Genomic DNA, 11120 nt, shown 5'->3' on the forward strand with positions numbered 1-11120 from the left:
AAACTTTTTTCTACATCTGTATTATTGGTTGAAAATATGCAAAGTAAAAGACCAAAAAGTCTCTTAAAAGTCTAACTTGGTGCACCTTATTGTTTACAATAATTTTCTTTACATTAACTGGTGTAATGTTCAGAATCCTATTTTTTGCAAAAGGCTGTTAAAATCGACTTTCAAATGTTGCAAACTGCTGAATAAAAGTTTCATTAAAATGGTTGCCATTTACTTCAATATTTAACACAAGGATCACCGGCGCTCCTAACTAACAGATTACAATATTGTGCCATTAGGATCACCGGTGTTACTTGTGCGTATTTAACTTTATTATTATTACGGTTGCCACTGTGAGGACGCTCAAATAGTTTTACTGTGGCATACTAGGAACCCACAAGTATAAGCTATATATAGTACTACTTAAATACCGAATTAAAATTTTTCAGAAAAAAGATTATTTAAGTTCGGCTATAATGGCGAGCTTAATAGGAACGTGGGCTGGAATTTTGGTTACCGTCTATTGGTACGGTAGCGAAATAACGACAGAGGTAAGATAGTTAAGTTATAAAATAATTTGAGTATACTTTTCTTAATTTTAAAATTTATATTTCTTATTATGCAAAACTTAAGGAAGTACTAATATTGTGAATAAATGATTTCTTCTCTCTTCCTGTTCTTCTGTTCTCCTTTTTATGTAGACGTGACTATATCTGTTTTGCAATGTGCCTTTAGTAATTTGTCCTTCTTTCGTTTTCGTGATCTTCCTACTGATCGTCTTCCTATTGGGGAACCGTCTTTTGCCGGCTTTACTTCTCTATTTGTTGTCATTCGACTTATATGGTCATTTTATTCTACTTTTCTATTTCCTACCCAGTCCTTGATTCTACGTCGTATATCTGTATTTCTAGCTCTAGCTTTTTCTAATATTTTTTTTGTCCTCTATTTTGTGTTTCGGTTGCGTATGTTACTATTGGTTTGATGACTGTATTGTTAATTCTGCCTTTCATTTCTTTCCCGGCATTTTTATTTATGGATATTGTTTTATTAAGGCAACCTGCAGCTCTATTCTATTCACTTGATCTTGCACTTCTCGAGAAATATCTTTTTCGACTTTCCACAACTGAATTTGCATCTACCTTGCCAACAAAAATAGCAGTAAACGCCCCTTGTGCCACCTATGTGCTACGTTCCTTAGCGTCACATTTATTAATTGAGTGTCCAAAATACTAGAGAACCTTTAATAAAGAATCTACTAGCTTTACACTTTATTATCTCGATTAGGAAGAGACTGTCCAGTAAAAACTTATTAATTACCTAAGGTCAATCATTATATCTTATCAAATCTTAAATTATTGTGAAGCTCTGTTTACTGAGTAACGCAGCTTATAACCTGTTAATGGACACGGCAACTTTGCTTTAATTAAAAAAATATTTGGTGATCTTCTTCTTCTTTACGTGCCATCTCCGCGACGGAGGTTGGTAATCATCATGGCTATTCCGATCTTACATGCTGCCGCTCTGAATAGTTAGATTGATGTGCATCCGTACCATTCCCTCAAGTTACGCAACCATATATTCTTCTCCTGCCTTCACTTTACAATAAATTCACAATAAATTTAATTAAAGAGCTTTAAGAGGACATTCATGTACTCGTTTTTTATTATTTTAAGGATATTAGGCAGTTGATCTGGCTTCAAGCTTTTTCCGTTCCTTGTGTTCTTTATTGCATACAATATCTCTGCCTTTGTAATTTCTATACTGGTTTTTGTATATATGTCTTGTATATATTATATATCTATTTTTATCCAAAAGAGTTGTGTTGTGGTTTATTTTTTGCAGCTCTGCCATTTTTTTACCTTTTTATGTAGGATGAATAGGTCGTATTCGTTCTAAAGATCTTCTATCTCTTTTCTCATAGCTCTAAATTTTTTCTCATAGCAAGTTTGTTTTGCATCTCTTATTATTTTTCTGATTTCATTGTTAATGATTTTGTAAATGTGAATGTCTTTCTTCTTGGCTTGTCTTCTTTGGTCTATCATGTCATCGGTATTTCGTCAATCATCCAGTTGTCTTTCTTTATTATCGGTTCTTTTATTATCTCTTTGTATGGAACGAGGAGGCAGTTTTTTAATGTTTCCCATTGTTGGTTTACCTCGTAGGTGAAAGTATCTAATTTATCAAAGTTTTCGTATATTTTCTGGTGGAGTTTGTTTTTTTATATCAGCTTCTTTCAGTTTTTTAACATAAAATTTTGGAGTTCTTTGGGGTTTTCTAATACGCTTAAGCTTAAGCGTGACATTAGCGATTAGTGGGTTATGGTCTGATGTGACATCTGCTCCTGGATATGTTTTAACTGATTTGATGGTGTTACGATATCTCTATTTAGTCAATATATAATCGATTTGGTTTCTTACCACTTTTTCCGGCTTATCTGCTGGTGAGCGACATGTACATAATCGTCTCATGGGTAATTTAAAGAACGTGTTTTTGATTATAAAAATTTCTTCTTGGCAGCATTGTATAAAGCTATCTCCTCTATCGTTACGTTCCCTTGTTTTTGATCTCCCATTATTGTTTCAGCTCTTCTTTTGCCGACTTTTGCATTGAAATTCTTCAGAACAACCATGATTTTCCTGTTCTTTGCCATTTTTAGTGAATCTTTAATTTGTTGGTAGAATGTTTTTACTTCATCTTCTGTTGCATCAGTCGTTGGGGCATATACTTGGATCAATTTTAGTTTTGTGTGTGATGTCCTTATTTGTAGTAGCATCACTATTTCTGAGATTGGGATAAAACCCTCTATTAACTTGTTGACCTCTGTATCGACAATAATTGCTACTCCACGTGTATACTGGTTGTTAATGTTTCCCAAGTAATATAAGGTACCGGTTTCTATCCAAAGGTATCCTGAGTTAGGCCACCATGTTTCGCTTACACCTAATATACTTATATTTATTCTTCTTATTTCTTGAAGGATGTTACGCACTTTCCCAGGTTGATACATGCTTTTGACGTCCCACGTACCTTTTTTTGCTTTTGATAATTTTACTTTGTCTAGCTTTAATGTTTGACAAGGGTTTCGCCGGTTAATGACCTGGGAGTCATTGTCTGTTCCGTCTCTGCCAGATCTTGGGCTCCGATTCCCATGATCAGTTTCTTTTTTTCTTTTAGTACTCATTGCCATGATGATTTTACCAGAGATATCAAATGGATCTTTAATGCAGTGGTTTCTCCTTGCCTTCTGCATCCTTATGCCGTTAACCATTTACTTGTTTCATTCGCCTTTTGTGCCAATTTCTTAAAGCCACGAAATCAGAGTGCTCTTCCACTTACCAACTCATCCGCCCAAAGCCATTGGTCAGTAATTCCTTATACTGGCAATCGCTCGGTGGAATTTTCGCCATATCTGACTACACTGACTTAGTTTAGCCTGCAGACCAATACAGTTGCCCGGGGTGTGGAGCACGTGGAGCCATAACTGAGAGTTAGGTATGAGGACCAGTTATCACGAACCATCTCCCGTATATGACGCTCGATGTGGTCGTTCCTATAAAAGGTGCTACCTTTATAACACAATTCTACGCTCCTTTAGAGACAAGAAGTGCATAGATTGTCATGTTCGAATATTTTTATATTTATTATTTATATTATTTATATTTATTTTCAAGCTTTTTGTTTTTGTACTAAAGTTAATAATTTCTTATAAAAAAAAGAAATAAACCTAATATTGGGAAGTCAGTAGCTAACATTTGTCTTTCACTTTTTCATTATTATCGAAATAATTAATTATTTATTTTTATTTTTTTTAAGAGCTACAATTTGGCAAATGCAATTTATAATATTAGATGGTACAATGAATCAACGGAATTTAAAAAAATTCTACTGGTTCTTTTAATAAGATGCCATAAAGAGGTGGGAATTCAGATTGGAGGCTTAACAATAATGTCTTGCAATATTTGTGTTGGGGTAAGTTTTAATTTAGTTAAATAAATAAATTGCTAGAACAATACAAAAATCGTTAAAATAATATTACAAAAACTTATGATGCAACTCAAACGAAAATATTTGAGTACTTTTGCTTTCAGGGAGGCTTCCTGAGCTCCCTTGCTGTCAGAGATATCCTTCGGAACTATTTTATACGTTAGGGTCTTATACGTAAAAATATAGACTTCTTTAACAGTGCTTGTAACATAAAATTTCAATGCTGATCTTTTTGCTTATACTTAAAATGTGTATTGTGATATGAACACACTGGGAAGAAAAAAGCACGACAGTTTCAACCTCTTCAAGGAACTTAAATAACTTTGATATACCTCCGGAATTAGAAAACTCAAAAATGCTCACGTACTCAAAAATGCAAATGAAAAAATTTGTAATCACAAATAAGAGTGCAAAGAATGGAAAATATTTATCAGTGACCTTTTTGACAATGCTTTTTAAAAAAATGATACGCATATACATACTACTTGTGACAACCAGTTAGGCAGAGTTCCCATTATATTGCAGAAGTCAGAACAACAATTCAGCAAGCCAAAAAAATAAGGCACCTGGAGCAGATCAAATCCATACTGAGCTACTTAAATTCTTGAACGAGGTCAACTTAACCACTTTCTTTAACAAAATTTGCAAGGAAGAAATAATACCAGATAATTGATTGGAGTCAGTGTTTATAACATTACCAAAGAAAAGCAGGCCCAACAAATGCAGCGATTTTAGACTAATAAGTTTGATGAACCACACACTTAAGATACTTACGAATTATACAAAATCGAGTCTTCCTTCTGTGCGAAAGTAGAATGGGTAATAAGCAATTTGTATTTAGAAATGGTCTGGAAACTAAAGAGGCACTATTTTGTAAGCGCATTTTCTTACAAAAAAGCTGTAAGTTCCGACAGAACGTTAATGTTTGTTTCATCGACTTCGAGAAGGCATTCGACCGAGTACAGCACGAAACACTTTGAAAACACTTACGATACAGTCGTTCTTGCAGAAAATTTACAAGATCTCCAGACATTAGCAAATCTAGTCAGTAAAGCAAGTTCTCAGAGAACCCTTGAAATTAACATTTCAACAACAACAGCTAAATATTAATTTAGCAAAATTAATATAGATCCAAAGTTCGTTTTGGCTTAATGGAAACAAGATAGAACACGTAAAATATTTAAAATACCTCGACAGCTGGATAAATGTAAATTGTGACCCTGATGAAGAGAAACCAGGATCGAAATATCACTTTTCGGAAATCGTTTTTATGACCTGGAAACCAATTTAATGTAACAGAAACCTGTCGATACATATTTACAAGAAAATCCTGAAATATGAAAAAGAACCATAATAATTAAAAAATTAAAAGCATTCAAATTGTGGTACTATCAACGGATCCTAATAATATTATGTGTTTTGCACACTTACAATGAAGTTATTCTATAATTATATTATAAAATAAAATTCTAATAATTTATTCAGAACTCGTGGTCACAAACATAATAAAAAAAAACAAAAAAAAACGGGTGTGGCAGTCCAGTGGGACTGCTGGTAGAAGGTATACTTCTATACACGAGTTCGTCGTTACAAATTTATATGAGAGTCAATCTGCACAATCATTACATATGTAATTCTATAGGTAAGAGAAAGCAGAAAGAGAAAAAGAATTAGGTATACAGGTATATGGTGCATCGTTTGCTGTATGTAAACATTTGACCTGTAATAGGAGTATAGTAAGTAAATGAAGGATTGAATCAATATTTTAATGAAAGCATATATTTTTATTTTCATAAAAGTATGTATAAAAGAAGTTGAATGTAAAAAAAAATTTACACATACTCTGAAATAAAATTCTTTGGTAATTTTGTTATTAATATAAAAATACAATACAATACACTGCCACATAATTGAATATTATAATAAAATACAAACTAAAATGCAATATTTATAAGTATTTAAAAATGACAATATACATAACTTACGCATATGTTTAATTTACCGTGATAATAATATAAATAAATATTAAATATGCTTATTCTCGAGAATTTTTATTCTCGAGAGAGAAAGAGAGAGAAAATATATCTTCTGTCTCTCTCTCTCTCTCTTACCTATATCTTTGTATATCATAAATGTTTGTGGAAAATAAAAATAAAATACCAACAACTCGGATTAGGTTCTAAATGTTCATTTTATTTTAAAATTTAGCATTTTTGCGTATATTACACACACACACATATATATATATATATATATATATATATATATATATATATATATATATATATATATATATACAATAAGACTAACGTGGGGTTTTTAAATATTTCAAAAATAAAAAAGGAAGTTCATATTGGGATTCGAACTCACATATACCAGCGTATAAACCAAACACGTAAGAAATTTGCCAATTAGATATAATACTAACGTATTTCAAAATTGACAGTTCTCGTTCATAGAGTGATTTATTTTAATTATTATTTTGAAATACAAAAGCCTAAAATAATTATGAACATGTAAAATATAAGAACATACTTGTAAGAAGACAGATCTGAACGAGCATAGCATCAACATAAATGGAGAGAAGCTCAGTCATTTGAAATTTGCAGATGACATCGTTCTTATAGCCGATCGTATGGTCGATGCAATAATAATGTTTGAAAATATGTATATCACGCTTCCTTGGAGGTCGGACTAAAGATTAATATAACCAAGACCAAATAATGACTAATCTGGTGATAAATCAAAATATTGCTGTTGATGGAAGGAATATTGTGCAGACTACATCGTATAAGTACCTTGGACATGAAATTCAGTTGGGCAGAGATAACCAGACATGTGAGCTCCCACGTCGCATAGGATTAGCCTGGGCAGCGTTTGGTTAATTAAACTATGTATTTAAATCGGATCTATTCATATGCCTCAAAAGGAAAATCTTTGACCAATGTGTGTTACCTGGTTACCTGTACTTACTTATGAAGCGGAAACATTAACACTCACAAAAAAGGTAGTTAATAACTCAGATGGCTATGGTGCGCCAGATGTTGGGTGTCTCTCTGAGAGACCGAATCCCAAACGAAGAAATACGTGGTAGAACAAAAACAACAGACGCTATCGAAGAAATCGCGTCGTTATAATGGAATTGGACAGGACACTTCGCCAGATTATCAGACAACCGATGAAAAAAACGTATTTTAGAGTGGAGACCAAGGCAAGAAGCAATATGGAGCAGAGAACGCCCACTAACTAGATGGACTGATGACCTAAAGCTTGTTAGCAATAACTGGATGGAAGTCGCAAAAGACAGAGACAGACGGAAAGAGCGGAGGGAGACCTATGTCCAGCAGGAAATGCATACAGGTTGATGATGATGATGATGATAATAATAATACTAAATCACTACAAAAACATTGCTAAATTTGAGCTGCATAACGACTGAACTATCTACTATGCAGAACTGTATGCAATTTAGAAACAGTCATCATCATCATCCAGCCTCAAGAGTCCACTGCTGAACACAGGCCTCTTCCGCATGTTTCCAACCCCGTCTATCTTGCGCCGCTCTTATCCAGTTTTTATTGAGTCCTCTTAAATCGCCAGTCCATCTTGTAGGTGGTCGACCGACGCTTCTCTTGTCTTCCCTTGGCCTCCATTCCAATAACCTCTTTGTCCATCGCCCATCTGTCATTCTGGCTATGTGTCCTGCCCATCTTCATTTTAGTCTGGCTATCTTCTCGATGATGTCAGTCACTCCTGTTCTTCTCCTGATGTCTTCGTTGGTTATTCTGTCTCGCAGAGTTATTCCTAACATGGACCGCTCCATTCTTATCTGCGTGACTCTCAGTTTGGTAGCTGCTGCTTTTGTTAAGGTAAGTGTTTCTGCTCCGTACGTCAATACTGGGAGGACGCACTGATCAAATACCTTTCTCTTTAGGCATGTGGGCAGCTCACTTTTAAAAGTTTCTCTCAGTTTTCCAAATGCTGCCCAGTAAAGTTCATTAATAAAACATGTCAGAAAAATTGTACATTCATGACTAACTAAGTAACACCATTCTGGGTGTTTAAAACAAATATATACATGTAATATTTTTTATATATTTATATTTCTCGATATATACCAACTCTTGGTAATACAAGTACCCATTCTATTGATGAGCAAATAAATTAAAAATTATTTATTCTTCCTAATATTTTATCTTATTAAATTCAGAGATAGCCTTTATAGTTAAAAAATTAAAATTAATCGACGCGGTAAAACAATAAATAGCAAGTTGTATTTTTATACAAAATGTATTTCCCCATGATAGGCAAAATATAGGATGATATTTTCACAAGTGGCGACTTCAACCAAATGCATCCAAAATAGAAGTTAGTTGCTTTTACCTGAACAATAAACTTGCTGGAAAGGAACTCAACATACGGTTTGAAAATACCACACTTACCCACAACAAAACACCGAAGTACCTGGGCGTAACACTAGACAGAACGCTATCATTTAAAGAGCATTTAACAAAAACTGCCCAAAAGTTGAGTACAAGAAATAACATTATACAGAAGCTCTGCGGTACCACCTGGGGAGCATCGGTTTCCACTCTCCGCTCTACTGCCTTAGCCCTTGTTCTCTCGACCGCTGAATATTGTGCTCCAGTCTGGCTACACAGTCCACACGTAAAAAAGGTCGACAATCAGCTGCACAGCACTATAAGGATGATAGCTGGTACAATTAAATCAACTCCCACCCAATGGCTTCCAGTATTAAGTCACATCCCATCTCCACATTTACGACGAGTCGAAGCACTTACACGTGAATACAAAAAGATCATGAACAATATAAACCTGCCGATCTACCAAGATACCGAGGATGCACGAAATACTCGTCTGCGTTCTAGAAAACCACCAATGAAAACGGCAAGAATGATACATGAGGAGTTTAACATCACGAATGCATGGTCCCAACAATGGAACGAATGGCAAAATAACATGCCCTGCATTACCCACAAGCCACCAGGTTTTGATCTTCCACGCAAAACATGGTCCACTCTAAATAGGATCCGAACCAGACATGGCAGATGTGCATACATGCTACATAAATGGGGAAAGAACCCGTCCCCTCAATGTGACTGTGGGGAGAACCAAACCATCGACCACATTATTCAAGAGTGTCCCTCAAGATCCTACAATGGTAGCCCTGAAGACTTCCTGTTTGCAACTTCAGAGTCAATTGATTATATAAATACACTTGATGTTTGTTTGTAACTATTTAAAGTTTGTCAAATACCTATATTACTAGTGTTTGTGTATTTGTTCTAAATGTGTTGTAATTGCCATACGATAAATAAATAAATAATAATCCCCATGATAAATGTATTTGTGAATTTATGCACTGTAAGTCGCAAACAAAAAGTTTATAAAAAAAATAATTGTTAGAATTTGTAGGACAGTATTTTATAACGATTAGAATTTTGTTAGATATTGGATAATGTATGTATAAATTTTTGATTTTAAACTTTTTATTCTAACGATTTATTGAGAGCGCCCACCAAACTGGCATGGCAAGTGGCAAGTAGCAAGTAGCACGCGTCTAGCATGTTACTTAAAATGTAATCAATGCAAACGAATGATTTAGCGCACACCAAAATGACAGTGACAGTGGCGTCATGCAGCTTGCTACGCCACGTCGTTAAAAATTGAGCTTGTTGACAACACAAGTCCGGAATTTTTTAATTCTTTAAATACATTAAATCTACTATGCCGTTGCATCTCGTTCCAATAAGGGTGTACCCAAAACTAACGTTGCGGACGAGTTTTGTTCATATTGTTGAGGTTTAAAAGCAAGCATTAGCATAACTTCATCCTCAGAGGACGATATTTTGAATTTAAGTAGCCTTTTTAATGTCATGCTACTTTAGTGCGCGCTACCTGCCACGCCACTGCCATGCCCGTGCTATGTCACTGCCACGTTACATGTCACGCCAGTTTGGTGGGCGCTCTCAAGATTATGTTTTGTATTTTTATGAAATTTATGTTAATGTAACATATTACTTTTGTTTTAGCTACTTAAGGGAGCCTACACGTTTGTTCAATTTGTGCTGCAAACGTAAAAATACGTTTTGCTGCTTAAGGCTGTTTTAGCAGTTCAAGCCAACTGCGATTTGAAATGGGCGTATCACTTACTTTTCTACACTGCTTACGCGAGACCATCTTTACTCAGTGCCGCCGGCCGACGGGTAGTTTAATGACAACAAATACATTATTCTCCATTCAAATTAGTTTTAACACGAACTAACTGACCGTACGTTCATGAGATTTGACGTCACGAAGGCGATAACGATGAAACTTATCCCAATGATGAGTAACACGTTTCACTATTAGATTTCAGTATTTTTAGGCAATTTTCTTTAAAGTTGGAACACGCTTTTCTCGATTATTACTGGACACAGAAAGGTGAAACAAAAATCAACGATTACAGAAAAAAAAACTCTTTCGAGTGATGGGCGTAAAAAGTTTGGTTATAATAGAACGTTAAACAGTATATTCCAATTTTTCAACAGAAGTTTTAAAAAAATAAAAAAAGTAAAACCATCAGTTTAAAGGCAACATAATTTCGAATAACGTGTCCAAATTTCGAGACATTTTGTCAGTAAATAACAGAGAAAACACTGTCTCTAGGTTTTGATGCACCGATAAAACAGCCTTAATAAGTTACCATAACACCTTAGACAATGTCGTTAGTCTTAATAGTGTGACTCTTTGCTAATTAGTGCCTTTAGATTTTGATTTTCAGATAACAAGCTCATAGAAAAGCACTATCGAAACGAAATATTTTTCATTCAACATTAGTATAATAAGAGACTTTCTGATGAAACGTCAGAGCTTCAGTAGAAATATATTGCACAAATAGCACTAAAAAAAGAGTTAGTTACATTTGTAAAACTTAATAAAAACTGTTTTAACATTACGAAAAGTCTATTCATCTTCTGCGGCAGTGACCTATAATTATGGAGAATTAAGATGCACTTGCTCTGGGATGGTGCAGAAAAGACCGATTTAAGAGAGCAAAGTTTTGAAATTACTTTCTTGTGGCATAGTAAAGTTAAATTTTGTTTTTATGGGATTAAGCCACAGTTATTGGTTGTGATTGTCATGAA

The sequence above is a fragment of the Diabrotica undecimpunctata genome, chromosome 6 (assembly GCF_040954645.1).
Source record: "Diabrotica undecimpunctata isolate CICGRU chromosome 6, icDiaUnde3, whole genome shotgun sequence".
Classification (NCBI taxonomy): domain Eukaryota; kingdom Metazoa; phylum Arthropoda; class Insecta; order Coleoptera; family Chrysomelidae; genus Diabrotica; species Diabrotica undecimpunctata.